The sequence below is a fragment of the Lissotriton helveticus genome, chromosome 6, assembly GCF_964261635.1.
Source record: "Lissotriton helveticus chromosome 6, aLisHel1.1, whole genome shotgun sequence".
Lineage (NCBI taxonomy): Eukaryota > Metazoa > Chordata > Amphibia > Caudata > Salamandridae > Lissotriton > Lissotriton helveticus.
In genome coordinates this window covers 1,381,978,472-1,381,994,203 of record NC_136067.1, presented here as the reverse complement: position 1 = coordinate 1,381,994,203, position 15,732 = coordinate 1,381,978,472, and positions in this window count along the sequence as shown.

The following is a 15,732-nucleotide window of genomic DNA, read 5'->3' as shown; positions in this document are numbered from 1 at the left end:
AGTTTGTCCCCTTCTGAGCATGCTATGTAACAGTTATTGAATTTGTTTCCTCTGACCCCTTTGTCATGAAATTGTTCTGGTTTGTTATTCTTATCTAATGCCGATATTACAGTTACTACCTGCCTCCATCCTTTTGTAAAGCGCTCTGATATCCTTCGGGATCTTGTTCGCACTATATAAAACTTTATAAATAGATAGATGGGTGTGATATATGCTTATTTCAAGAAACCTGGGCAACTAAACCAATCCATAGGGTGGGTTTTACAAATGTTAGTGTTCAAGTTAGACCGTTGCCTGCAGGCCACCCAGCAGGTGGTTTACTTATTTGAATAAATACAAGTCTGGCCTGTAACATTCGGTGGTCAAATATTGAGTCTGCTGATATACTGGGTCTTGACTTTGAAGCACTAAAAGGAAAGTTTGCAGTAAGGTTGATTAATATTTACAATCGCTTAAATAGTCCGAATCAGGACTCTATCACACTTTTGACCCTGACAAATTTTCTAGAGAATTCTAATAGGAAATATTAGTTTGTCATAGCAGGGGATTTTAATGTATCTTATGAGCCAGTGGATATTATACAGGACCTTTTTCAAGAAGAAGAGATAGCAAAGGGTATAAAAAATGCAGATTCCACCTCTTTGAAGTTGTTCGAAAGTTGGGCAGCAAGTTTTGTCTTTCACCCTAGCTTATAGTTAATGTCCTTGCAATGGGTGGACAACCTCTGACTCAGATGCATTTTTTAGTTATAGAAGGGCAAATACCCAAACCAGGATAGATTATATTGCCTCGAAGCTGAGCTTTCCCTCCCTCCTCCCCCATTTAATGGTGACAGCTGTGCAGCCGCACGCAGAGGGCGTGCTGCTGGGGTGCCAAAGGAGCGCCAAAGGCGAGCCCGTCTTCGCCCGTCCACGACCCGACCGCGACCAGCACCAGGGACCCTGGATCACCAACCATCCACCGCTACGATCCAGCTACTCTCCTCGCACTCAACCCCGGGAGGAGCAACAACTGCCAGCTGTCCATGCGGAGCACTACCGACAGAGAGTTCTTCTGCCGTCACTGCCGCCAAACCTTCAACACCATCCGCACCCCTATGACCCCATCCCCGCACTGAACACCAACACCTCTGTAACCCTGAGGAGATCTGGGACCTCTTCGACATCCTCTCGCCAGACATCACATTCTTTACAGAAACATGGGCCAACGCCTCCTCCGCCCCCGACATCGCCACGGCCATTCCTGACAAATACAAGATCCAGAGGAAGGACCACCCCAACCGCCCAGGAGGAGGACTCGCCATTGCACAAAAGAGCTCCCTTCGACTTTCCACCTCCACTTTGAGTGCCTCCTTCTCCACCACCAAACACCTCCATTCCCAGATCCAGACCAGCCCTGGAACCACACTTTGCGGCACGCTCGCTTACAGACCCCCCCGGACCTCGCACCTTGTTCACCACTACCATCTCCAACCTCATTTCACCCCACGCCATCGCCTCCATGGACTACATACTCATCGGAGACCTGAACTTCCACCTCAACAACCACAGTGACCCCAACTCCACCACCCTCCAGGACAACCTCTCCAACACCGGCTTGAAACATTTTGTCACCATGCCCCCCACCTACACGGCAGGCCACACCCTCAACGCCATCTTCGCAGGAAGCAATAACACCCACTTCAATCACACCACGCAACCCCAATGGTCAGACCACCACTGCATACACTTCCACATCGAAAAACCCATGCAGTCTAAACCTGCACTGCCCCCTCCACGAAGGAACTGGAGCAACATTACAGAGGAGCAGCTCAACTCCACCCTCAACCGCGATGCCCGAACTACCTCTACCGACGCCAACCTCGCAGCCAAAGAACTCCACAGATGGATCTCCAACTGCGCAGATGAACTCACACCCCTACGTAACTCTGACAGACTGCCCAAGGAAGGCCACCTGGTTCACCACCGACCTCCAAGAATCCAGACGCACCTGCAGACGTCTCGAGAAGAACTGGAGAAACAGTAAAAACGTCAGAACACCGCACCACCTACAAGAATGCAATGACTGATTACCACCAACGTATCAGATCCACCAAAAGGACCATCATCCAAAACAAGATCATCGCCAACTCCAGCAACTCCAAGGAACGCTTCAGCATTAAACAGGGGTTCACCAAACCCCCCAGCGAAACCACGGATATCATCCCCTCTCAGGACCTAGGCAATAAACTCTGATCCTACTGCCATCTGAAAATCAAGAACCTCTATGACCACTTCAATGACCAGACACCTGACGCCGAAACCACCTGTCTTCTCCAGCAACGCCAGCCAGCCCACCCTCTCCTCCTGGACCCCAGTCACTACTGAAGACACCACTTTGACCATGAAAGACATAAACGCAGGAGCACCCATGGACCACTGTCCCCACACATCTTCCATAGAGCCGCCGCCACCATCGCTCCAGAACTACGATGCACCATCAACTCCACCTTCAAGACCGGCACCCGATGACTGGAAATGCGCGGAAGTCAGACCCCTGCTCAAAAAGCCCTGAGCAGACCACATGGACCTCAAGAAGTACCGACCCATCTCCCTCCTTCCCTTCGCGGCCAAAGTCACTGAGAAAACAGTCAATGCCCAGCCAACAAAATTCATCAAAGAAAACTCCATCCTCGACCCCTTCCAAACCGGATTCCGCATCAACCACAGCACAGAGACCGCTCTACTTGCTGCCACTGACGACATCCGCACCCTCCTCGACCAAGGACACACCACGGCCCTCATCCTGCTAGAGCTCTCTGCAGCGTTCAACACCGTCTCCCACCGCGCACCCACCGCCAGACTCCAAGACGCCGGTATACAGGACTCGACTGGATCCGCTCCTTCCTCCCCGGCAGAACACAAAGAACCAGACTGTCACCCTTCCTCTCCGAACCCACGGAAATCAACTGATGAGTACCCCAAGGATCATCCCTTAGCCCCATGCTCTTCAACATCTACATGGCCCCCCTCGACGCCATCATCAGACAGCACAGATTCAGCATAGTATCCTATGCCGATGACACCGAGCTCAGCCTCTCCCTCACCAAGGACCCCATCACCACCAGACTCAATTTACAGGAAGGAATGAAGGACATCACATCCTGGATGAGCAACAGCTGCCTGAAGCTCAACTTAGAGAAGACAGAGGTCCTTGTCCTTGGACCTTCCCCCTCTGCACGGGACAACACCTGGTGGCCTACTGCCCTCGGCAGCCGTCCCACCCCCACTGATCACACCCCCAACCTCGGAAACATACTCCTCCCTCTCCATGACCTGACAGGTCAACGCCTTCCAATCCAGCTGCTTTATCATTCTCTGCATCCTCCGAAAGACCTTCAAATGGATCCCCCGAGAATCAAGGAATACCGTCACCCATGCACTCATTACCAGCAGCCTGGACTACTGAAACGCCCTCTATGCTTGGGATCAACAAATCTCTGCTCCGAAAACTCCAGACCATACAGAACACCGCAGCCAGACTCGTCTATGGCGTCCCTTGACACAAACACATCACCTAACACCTGCGGAACCTCCACTGGCTCCCCGTTGAGACAAGAGTTACCCTCAAGATACTCACCCATGCCTACAAATGCCTCCACAACACCGGACCCCAATACCTCAATGAGAGAATCTCCTTCCACGTACCCAAGAGAAACCTCCGATCCGCTGACCTCGCTCTCACTGAAACGCCACGCATCTGTAGAGCCAGGCAGGGGGAAGAGCCTTCTACTATATCGCGGCCAAAACCTGCAACAAGCTCCTGATCAACACCAGACACGCCCCCTCCCTGAACATCTTCAGGACCTGGCTTTTCGACTGAATGGAGCTGCTCACCCCCACCCCCAGCGCCTTGAGACCCTCAGGGATGAGTAGCGTGCTTACAAATCCCATGATTGATTGATTCATTGATATAGATTTGTGGATTAAGGTACATGATATGGTAGTCATAGACAGACCTGGTTATAATCACAATGCATTAGTTTTGGAGTTTTCTGACAATCCTTATCTGACCAATTGCACTGATGCACCGGATTTCCCTCTTGTTACCACGAATAATGACAGGCGGATAAAATGGCCTTTTGTACTATCTGATGGGAAGTCTCCAGCTGGGAGGCAGGTAGGCAAGATAGCGGCCGCAACTGTGGCTGCCTGAGTGGCTTGAGGACGCTCCTCCGAGAGACCCCCCTCTCGTTTCTTACCCGTTGAAATGGATACTTTGAGCGTGTGTTGCGTGTGATGCTGTGGCGGTATTTGCTGTGGACCTCACCGAGTGCTGCTTACATTGGTTGCAGCAGGTTGCGGTGTCCCGCTTCCAATCTTCAGCGGCATTTCCTGCAGTGGGGGCTTCGGCGTTGAAGGCTGGATGAACTCTCAGTGCGGCCGTTGGGGGTTGTAATGGCCCCGAAGACAGCTAGCAAGGGCGCTAAGACCTGGGGCTGCCGCAGCGGCCGCAGCGGCCGCAGCGGCAACGTCAGTGGCCATGTCGGGGATCCCAGCATCTCCTGCTTCTTCCCTCGTGGAGAAGGGAAACAAACTGGCCGGCAGAGGCGGGGAGGCCGGCGTACGTGAAGAAGGTAGCGACTCCTCTCCTGGCACTGTGCAGAAGGGTGGCAGCATGGTGCAGTCACCACGCTTGGTACCTGGGATTTTTAAAAAACAAGTGGGCAAAGGTAAGGCTTTAGTGGATATTGAAACAAGTATATCCCCTGCGGCAGTGGTAAAGACTGCTCCTTGTAACAAAGTATCTGTAGATGTATCAGGGCAGAAAGATACTTTACCGACACTGCCAGTGGCTGAGGTATTGTTAACAGATGAAGTAATGGCCGGTAATACAGCGCCTGGCAACGCAAAAGAGTTGGGAGAGCTGGTATACAGCCTTTACAACGAAACTTTTACAACGAACTACCATTACAACGCAACTTTTACAACGCAAACCATTACAACGCATAGCGCTGGGGGGCGCTCTAGGATAGGGAATAGGTTTAATGTACTATCCAACACCTTCCCTACTATCCACAGGGACTGGAGTTGGAATAGTAAATTAAACTATTCACTATCCAGCGCCCAAAAGCATTATGCGTTGTAATGGTATGCGTTGTAAAACTTGCGATGTAAAGGTAGGCGTTGTAAATGTATGCGTTGTAACGTCATACATCCGGGAGAGCTACTTGAGGAGCCTGTGACACTTGAATCACTTAATGTACATAATCCCTTACAAGTTGTGGGGTCTTCTGTTCAACCCTCCCCGGGAGAAGGTTTTACTGTAGAGAACTCAAATCCAAGGACAAAGAATCAACATTTTGGCAGTAAACATCAGGAGGGGGATTCAATTAAAGACATAGATTCTGGGGATTCAGGGGGGAAATTTTACTCGATGTCTGACCCCTCCAACTCCTCTGAGAATGAAAGCGAGGGAGGGGATTGGGCAGATGATAAGAGTGATATGAGTAACTGTCAGCGGGATGATGAGGACTTAAATCTGGAGGTATCCATCAATCAGGGTACAGTGCGCAAATTAAGAGACACCACCAACCTTTTGCCAAAAGGGAAGTCTGGTACAGCTGGTTCTTTAGTGTGGGATTATTCATTTTCCCCAGTGAATGGCGTTTTGGGCAAGAATTCTGGAGAAGCATCTGATGCAGTTGTAGGGGGAGAAAATAAAATTAGCCTCTCAGAGGGACAGGAGGGCAAAGATATTAGGCAGTTTGTTATTGAACTGTTTTCCAAAGCTTTCCCCAAACTCAAGCATTGGAATTGGGAAGTAGAACTTCAGAGGGCACACCGCTTCCCATCTAATCAATGAGGTAGAGCAGGGGGACCAAACGAAAAACCTAGGGCGATACTGATCTGTTTGAATAATTTTTTGTTGCACGAAGCAATATATGATTTGGCAAGGCCTGACAGGAAGAAAGGTGGTAAGGGCTGTGAATTTTTCGTTCGTCCAGACTTCTGCCAGGCCACCGTTCAAAAGAGATGGCAGTTGCGACAGATGATACCATTATTTCAGGCTAAAGGGGCACAGGCCTTTCTGCTCAACCCTGCCAAATTAAAAATCATATATAGGGAAAAACCATATTTTATTGTATCAGACATTTTAGCAAAGGACTTTTTGAGTACAATGTGAAACTAATTAAAAGGTAATTATATAAATTGTATAAATGTGCTCTTAGGCCGCTAGGAGAGCTTCTCTTACTGATTTGGTTTCTGTTTAGCTTTTTTGGGGGGGGGGGGAGGGGGCCCGGCGGAAGGTCAGTAATCCACTGCCCATCACAGAAAACTCAGTCCTTATGCCTCATTTGGGTGGGGGAGGGAAGTGGGGTGGGATAGATGTGGGGTGGCAAAGGTGGGGAGTGAGGGTGCTGGGTGGGGGCGGGAGAAGGCATGTTTGGTATTCGGTATTCACTTGGTATCAAGGTTATGATACTTATGTTTTTGAAAGAGACAATGTTTTTTTAATGTTTTTTGAAGCATAGTTCAGGTTCTGGGCAGGGCAGACAAGGTTTGATTGGTTTAACTGTATAATGATAAGGGTAAATTATCCATATGCACGTGGAATATATGTGGTTTAAACGATAAAAAGAAAAGGGGGGTGATGGCTCAAATTCTACAGATGATGCGTTTCGATCTGGTTTGTGTGCAAAAAACACATATTGCGTGGAATAATTGAAAGTGGTTGAATGATTTGAGCTTGGGTGTACTAAACAGAGCTCAACGACAATAGGGATAGCGATTTTGATTAAATATGGCTTGGGTGTTCGCAATCGGGTAAGGGGGGATGTTTTGGGGAGCTGGGTCATTGTGGAAATAACTGTCAATGGCTTACCATTGACACTATGCTCTATTTATGGGTCTAATCTGGATGGCCCGGAGGTGCTGCATTACTTAAGTATCGAATTAGCTGCATGGCCAGCCCCCTTAATTATTTTTGGGGATTTCAATCTTCACTAAGATGGTGGTTTTTATATTACCAGTGATTGCCCATAAAAAGAACTTAAAGTTTTCAAAGCTACCCAAGGTCTAGTTAAAGAATTTGGGCTGGTTGATGTATGGCATGCTCATAAGAGAAATGCTCTGGGAAACACCCTTTACTCGGCTCCTCACAGGAAGCATGTGCACTTAAACTATTTTTTTATTTCAGCGGAAAAAGCAACAAGCGCCAAGGTAGAGATCATACCGAGGATAATTTCAGACCATAATCCGGTCGTATTAGAACTTGATACTAGTTTTAGGGCCCAGCCGAAGGCATGGACTTTTGAACGTACACTTTTATTAGATCCTGAATACTGAAGACACATGTCTGAATGGATCACTGAATTCTTTAAAATCAATCGGGGAACTGCTTCAGACTTTATTGTTTGGGATACATTCAAGGCCTGGGTTTGGGGGAAACATGAAGTTATTCTATAGGTAAACAACGTAAATTTTGGCAGAAATTAAGGATGGGATGAAGCAGTTAAGGCTACTAGAAGTAGGACTTATGGGGAAAGTAATCCGGCAACAAAACACTGAAGAAACTTTGAAGGCTATTGCAATATTAAAAATGAAAATCCATCAGCATTTTGCTACGAAAATTGCAACGAAATTGGCTATGTATAAGGCCCAAATTTATGAAGTGGGGGAAAATTCTGGCAGGATTTTAGCGAATACACTACAACAGAAGGGAATATATAATAGAATCTATAGGATACAGGACCATCTAAATCAGATAGAGGACTCTCCATGCGAAGTTTTGAATGTTTTTCGTAAATTTTATGGTAACCTATATACAGAGGATGAAGTAGTGGATACAGATGTGAAAATGATGGAATTTAGTTCTGATGTTGAAACTAATAAAGTTACACAAGACCAAAATGAGAAATTAGCAGTAGACTTAACTTGGGAGGAAGTGGAGGGAGCTATGCTGTCACTATCCATGGGAAAAGCTGTAGGTCCTGATGGCATCCCTCTAGAATTTTATAGAACATTTCCTCAAGACCGTAACTTTTGACATTGATCCTCGCTGCTCAACGCGGAATAGCACCAGTGTCATGGCGTAAAACTACCATTATTGTTTTCTTAAAAAAGGATAAACCTGAACTATATCCATCCTCGTATAGACCAATCTCATTGAATAACACAGATAGTAAGATTATCTCAAAAATCATTGCGCAGCGCCTAGGGCAGTTACCACTCCTCTAGTGTCCAATGCTCAGCATGGGTTTATCCCAGGCAGGGATGCGGCTGATCATGTGAGATGGGTGATAGCTCTCCTGGACTGGGCGCAGGCAACGGAATCTGTATTGAGGTGATCCTGTTGGACGCCGAAAAGGCGTTCGATAGGGTCTCCTGGCAATAAATGTGGGAGGTCTTGCGATAGAAAGGTTTTTGCTCTCAGTTTAAACAAACAGTTAAGACCCTTTACATACGCCCGGTAGCCACTATACGCATATCTGGACAAGAGTCCGACTTATTTAACATTAGCAGGGGCACCAGGCAGGGGTGCCCGTGCTCCCCTCTTTTATTTGCGTTATATATTGATTTATTTTTTAATAAGTTAAATCAGCATATAGGTATTAAACCAGTTAGTTTCCGTAATATTGAGTACAGAGCATTAGCGTATACTGATGATATAGTTACAGTCTCTAGCGATATCCTTACCGCCCTTCCTGTAATTAAGTCATTGGCTGTTCAGTTTGGCGTTTTTTCGGGATATAAATTGAATATAGAAAAAACTCAGGTGCTTTATTCAGGTAAGGATCCCCCGGTAGATATTGCAATTATTTCGGAAGCAATATATTTGGGAGTCAAAATTACACCTGTGGTGAATAAGATTCCTGATTTGAATATTCTCCCTGTGATGGAGAAGGTGAACGCAACTCTGGAAAGGTTAGACCATCTTCATTTATCCCTCCATGGTAGATGTAATGTATTAAAAATGTTGGTTCTCCCGAAATTTTTATATATGTTTAGAACAATCCCTTTAGAGTTCTCTGATGCGTGTTTTATTAAAATAGAAAGGATATGCTCTAGATTTTTGTGGGGGTATCAAAGACAGATAAGGGCATATAAGAAAATGGTCTTACGTAGACATCGGGGGGGCTGGGGTATTCCACATTTTGTAATGTACTATTGGGCAGCTATGATACAATATATGGGGCTTTTAGTTGTTGGGACTAAAGCTGAGATTCTCTAATGTCACAGACCGTCAATTAACGAGTTTGGGCTGAGAGAAAAGATGAATGGCTGTTTAGTGAAGACAATAGAACCTAGCTACTATAAAAAAAACTAAATTCAAGATACTCACGGCGGCATATATGGTCTGGAATCAAATTAAACGAAAGCAACAGATCTCAAATTTGAATGCTTATACCCCTTTTTCGGCATCCTGCACACTCCCCATAATTTTTCGGGATCAAGTAACAATAAGATGGGGCCTAAAAGGAATACGATGTATAGGGGACTTGTTTTACAAAGGCCATCTTTTAGCATTCTTAGACCTACAGGAGAAATATGGTCTATGCAAGCAAGATTTCTTTAAATATCTTCAAATTCGAAGCTTTCTTGCTAGGTTGGGGGCACGTACAGGACAACAATTTGTGAAAATCCCCTTAATTAAAAAGATGACAAAGAAGACACCTATAGGTCAATTTCATCAACAACTAGTGGATCGGTGTGGATTATTTGTGGCGGATTCATCCCATATGTTTTGCTCTTTTCCTAGACTGGGAGAGTTTTTTCAGGAAATTGAGAATTTCTTAGGTATAATTTTTGGATCCCACATGACAATCATGGGAGAATTAGTAGTTATTGGTGTAGGCTCTGATAGGTCGGCTGATTTTAGATCGGAAGCTACAGCTGGTCTTCTATTCATTATTATGGCGGTAGTACGGGCCTGTATCACCAATGAATGGATTAGCTCTGATCCCCCCACCTTCACTAACTGGCGTTCTAGACTTTTAGCCATGTATAATTTTGAAACATCTATTTATAAGACCAAAGGGAGAAGGAAAAGAACCATGGGCACTAAAATTTGGTCTTCAATATCAGAATGGATCCTATAAGCCTGGTTTAGGGTTGTAAGGATTTATAAAGGGGACCCTGGGTCGGATCCGTGAAAGCTTATAAGCTGCTGGCTGGGTCTAGAGGTGTTGGGTTGTGTAAATTGTTTGAGGGGGTGTAAAAATGAGGATGCAGGAGATGCCTCTATAGATATTCCATTGTCTGGGAAACCCTGCCTATTGAACGTGGTTCAGGTTTGTCATTTTTATGCTTTATGACTTTCTGTCTAAACTGTTTGCTGTTTTCATGTATGCTTTCCAATATGTTTGAAATGTATTATAACCTTATACTGTGTTTCATGTATATTGCCTTGGATGAAAAGGGTTAAACAATTCAATAAAAAAAAGAAATAAAAAAAAAAGGGAAGTCTCTAGCTGGTATCTATGAGGAAGTAGTTCTGATCTTAACCATGTTGGAGAACATTAATTCCGACGATTCAATTATGACGAGTAGCTTCTCCAATGTAGTTAAGACCATCAAGGGATATTTTTGTAGATAATGTCAAAACGTCCCTCCCAGGTGGAAAGATGCACCATGATATAATGAAAACTGTAAAGAGGCAATATCAGCCCTGATTTCAGCCGTGAAGAGTTGTAAAAGCACTGCTATAGCAGAGGGTAGAAGGACCTACAACAGAATACAGCTGTATGCTAAGAAATGCTGGGAGGAAGGTAACTGACACTAATTAGTTTGTGTGTCGAAAGTGAAAGAGCCAGTTATTCTGGCACTTGTTGGCTTAAGGGGCAGCACGTATGGTTAAGGAATAGGATTTCTTTATACAACCACATGTATGGAAAAAGCATTTGACTAAATTGCACTCTAGGGGCATGGGGGATTTGGGAATGTGGTGGAAGTCCAGCATTTACCTCCAGACATAGAGGCAGGGGATATAGTTAGTTGCATAGCTAGACCTCTGTTGGGAATTCAAGTGTCCGCTCACATTCTCTGTCATGAGGGAAGCTCCCAAACTCGTCCTACCATTTTTGGCGAACTGTAGCAAGTGGGGCAGCTGATAACTCTCGTATGGGTTTGTACAACCAGGTGATGAGGTGGCGACCAGGCGCCATTGTCAACACTGTCTGAAGTACGGGGTGTGTCATGGGTTCCTTCTAGAAAGGTCCCAGAGGTTTTGTTGGTGTGTGTAAGTCGCCTGTGAAGGAGGAACTGTCCTGGGGAGGTCACTTTCTTTGGCCAGTTGATCAAAGGGGAGGAGGTGGCCCCCTGAAAAAGGGCACCCACCGCAAGGAGTGAATGACTGGTCCAGACACTTAATTCCCAGGCTGTGCAATAGCCTCGACCTTGGGGCAGGCCAGCTAGGGGCAGAATGAGGGTATAAAGTGGAGTCTTCTGGGAGAGGCGATGTATCTTGGCCGTACTTGTACTCGCCACTGACACCTGTAGGGGATAAGGAGACATGGGGTGTGCTCCCGCTGCTGGCAGTGGCATGGGGTCAGACTCTGAGCAGGTTTCTCTGAGGTTGTGCCCAGCCATCCAACTGGACAGCCACTGGAGCTGTGCTGCCAGAAAGTATACCTTGAAGGATGGGGCCCCAAGGCCTCCCTGGTCTGCCGGCAATTGTAGTTTGGCCAGGGCAACTCGCAGTTGTCCAGTTCCCCATATGAGTGTACAGAGTAATGTCCATTGAGCACTTGACCAGAGTGGACTGTATAATTTTGTGGTTCGCCCACATGGGCTACAGATTCAATTTTAAAAAATTGAAAATTGCCCACCTCAGTGCCCTGTTTCTGGGATTCAAGCTGTCAAGTGAGGGCAAGGAACTGGCAATGCACTTTTTAGGAAAATGTGCATTGCTCCAACCTTCAACAAGTCTGAAGAAATGACAATTCACATTAGGATTTCTAAATTTTGGCAGAACATGCATTCCTGATTACGCAAAAAATGGGTAAAATCATTCTACAACCATATACGTTTAGTCTTTTCAGGTATACATTGGAGACAAGAACACACGGAAATTCTACAAGCTGATATGATAGCTTTCAAACACTTACACACATGTGTAAATACTACAAACCTGGTTATCGGTGTATTCGCGGGTACTTCTGGGTACACATGTCACGTTCAATGAAGGTGACACAGTACCGCCTGCATATAAATCGCATCTATAAACAAAAGCTGAAATGCGTTTTGCACCGACTGAAAAGATTCTGACAGGGATCCAGACTGTTAAAGTGAGAGAGCTAGCCCTGGCTCAATGGATACGTATTATTGTAGTGACCACAGTACTGACCTTAGAGGCAGTTACCCGAGCTAGTGTTCCAAAGGCAAAAGATCTACATCCAAGATGGATACAATGGACAAACTCCCACACTGCAACAGACGTAGACTGCAGAATTGGCTCTACATTACATACACAAGCATTTTTCCAGTATGATCAAGAATATCCTCTCCCAATTGAAATAATGCCTCTAGATTTCTATGACTACATCATTTACATTGATGGTTTTGCACAACTTGCCATAAGGACAAAACAGCAATATTCAGCCACATGCACAGTCGGTAAAAGGCTGTATGCATGATAGAACCTTCCATCCTGCAAAAACCTACACTCAGTCACTTGGTGATTGCATGGCACAGTTAGCGGAACATAAAACTCTAGCACTGGAACTGCAGAATAGGGATGCATGATTCCCCACACTCATTGTGTGTGATTCGTATTATCGTGTACAGTCATATAAGGAATAGCTTCATTATTAAATGGATTCCGAGATTCAAAAGGCTGCACAGTGAAGCACAAGTTACTTTGGGAAAAGGTGGCAAATCTAAAGGAATACTTGCCACTGGCTCATGTTATACATACACTGAGTCATCAGCATTTTGGCGTGCACATTACAGAAAATTAATTGGCTGATGAAGCGGCAAAAGCGACGGTTTACACCGCAGCTGTTGCTGCGATAACTCGTTCAAGTACCAGAATAGACAAAGACATGATGGCTGTCAATGCTGTGCGCAGTGACACACACTTTCCAAAAGATCTTTTGATTCAAGTACTCCTACAAATTAGATGTGCAAAACATACTATATGCTCAGATTTCAGGAGTGGGGCACAGAGTAATACCAAATAGTGATCGCAGACTAGGATTAATATTAGCTGCACATGAGGGACTGACTTCAGTACTTGCGAGGCGGGATGCTACAATTTCTCTATTGCAGCAATGCTTTTGGTGGCCGAGTTTTTACAAACAGACCAAGGACTTTGTCCTGAGATGTAATATCTTTCAGCAGGTGAAAGGTTCCACAGTAGCGCGCCCACTCAAGACACCTCTTTTGATTTCAAACAAGCCTTTGGCTTATGTATATTTGGACCACTGCGACCCCCTATCATTGGATGGGGCTTCCAAGTACATCTTGTTGGCAGTGGATTCCTGCACTCAGTTTCTGTGGGTATGGCCACAGCAATAGGCTGACCCCCGAACTATTATGAAGGATCTGCGAGTCTTTATCTAACATGCAGTTGGCACATTACATTCTGACCAGGGACCGGTTTTTAGCTCTTGGGCTTACAAAAAGGCCATAGAAACTTTCAGTGTGACCCTGTGTTTCTCATCTCCATACCATCCTGAGGGAAACCTGGTCGTGTAGAGGAAAAACCAGGACTTAAACAGTCTTTAACAGCAAGGGTATTAGGATCTGGTTGCAGTTGGGTCCATCACCTATATGGGGTGAAAAGGGGTTTGAATAACATGCCAAGATAGTCCCTGGGTGGTTGTACTACTTATGAGATTCTGTTTGGGCTTAAGATTTGAGTCCCAGACCTTGATAGTGCCAGCACAGAGGCGACGGAAACACCATTTGATATCAATGACCGTTTGGCTGTTTTAGAGGAATGGAATGATTTCCTGGATGAACAAAGCAACAATCAAGTAAAACACACCGCCACTGGAGAAGTGAAGGTTGTTCTTGCAAGAACTGGCAGGATCCCAAAGAATGGGGATCTGGTCTGAGACACGATAGTTGACAAAAAGAGTTTGGGCTATCCTGCAGAGCACCTGTGCCTGTACTTGCTGTTGAAGGTACACAGACTGTACTTCTTCTGTCCCTTTCCGGGCACAGAGACAAAAGGTTTGCTTCTATTGATCTTAGAAAACCACATTATGTGGCCGATTTTCAACAGTAAGCCACGTGGACTTCGGGTTAGCTACCAATCTCCTGTAAGATGAAAACTTTAATTACAAATGAAGCATGTTCTCTTCAACAAGAGACAACAACAAACAACAATGAAGTATGTCTTCTACCTGTTTCAAAAACAGCAACCACTGTTCAGTTTACAAGTACAGAAACACAGATTTCAATTCAGAAACAGAGATGAACAAGATCTACATCAATGTCCCACAGATCGAGTCTTATAATTTGAACCAGTCTGCAGAGCTGCCCATTATACACTGGATGGCGTCTGGGTACTTAATCGACTTTGATGACTTCTCTGATTATGCATCGGACGTTCCACCACCCGTACCCACCCACGTTCAAACTAAAGGTGCGTGTCTCCCATCATTGGCTGAATAGAACATACCTTGTTTCTCCATGGTTACACCTTTGGATTACAATTGCAGCGCCAGGATACACTTAGGGTGACAGCCGCGCTATACAAGTGCACCTTACATTACATTACATTACAATTGTATTCCTTTTCCTAGGCCTCTGGATTGGTTTTGTGACTGTGTTCTTCCTGCTCTTAAATGGACACTTTGTTCCAGAACGCTCTGCAGTTCACACTGTAAACGTGGTTCTGAAGCCACACACATCATCACACATAAACAAAGATACTTCTCCCTTGTGAAAATTTCAGCTTTTCTAGTTCTGGATGGGATTGTATGGGACAAGGTATAATTTGATGTGTATGGTCCCACTGAACTGTTACAAATTCCACATTTGTTTAAAATTTCATTGAATGACATTATCACCCCTAGCACCATTTCTGACGGTTGGGACATTAATACTGTATACGAAATGTTAGAATATCTAGAACATTTAACTGTATTATTTCCTCATGAGTTATGGGATGGTATAGGTAATTTAGAAGAGATGTTCTCCTACCAGTATTAAAGTCTTCATTTTCTACACAAGTCTAGTACACCATGAGAACATTGCCCTACACCCCACATGTGCCTCAGACTACTTTAAAATGTCTATACCTAAACACCAGGTCCTTGGTAAAACATCACTTGGACATCTTTCTTCTGCTTCAGGCCGATCAACCAGATCTTCTATGCCTATCTGAGACTTGGCTTAATGATGCATCCCTACCTGATATCTTGGCGGCAGTCCCCGCTGAGTACTATATACTGCATGTTGATAGGCCAGCTGGTAAGAGGGGCGGAGGGGTCGCTGCGATTATTCGCAAAAACCTTAAAATCTCTCTCTTGCCATCTCTTGATCTGACAGGATCAGATAATGTAATTTTTAAAATGGATGCGGACACTGGCTCTCTTCTCGTGATCCTCATCTATCGCCCCCCTCAAAATATGCCTACCTTCGCTGCATCCCTATCGGAACAACTTGCCCCCCTTATTATTTCCCATGATAAAATTCTACTATTGGGCGATTTCAATTTCTGGCTGGATTCGGTGGAGTCTGATTCTCAGGCAGCCACACTGAAGGACACTCTCTCTGATTTTAATCTCATCCAACACAT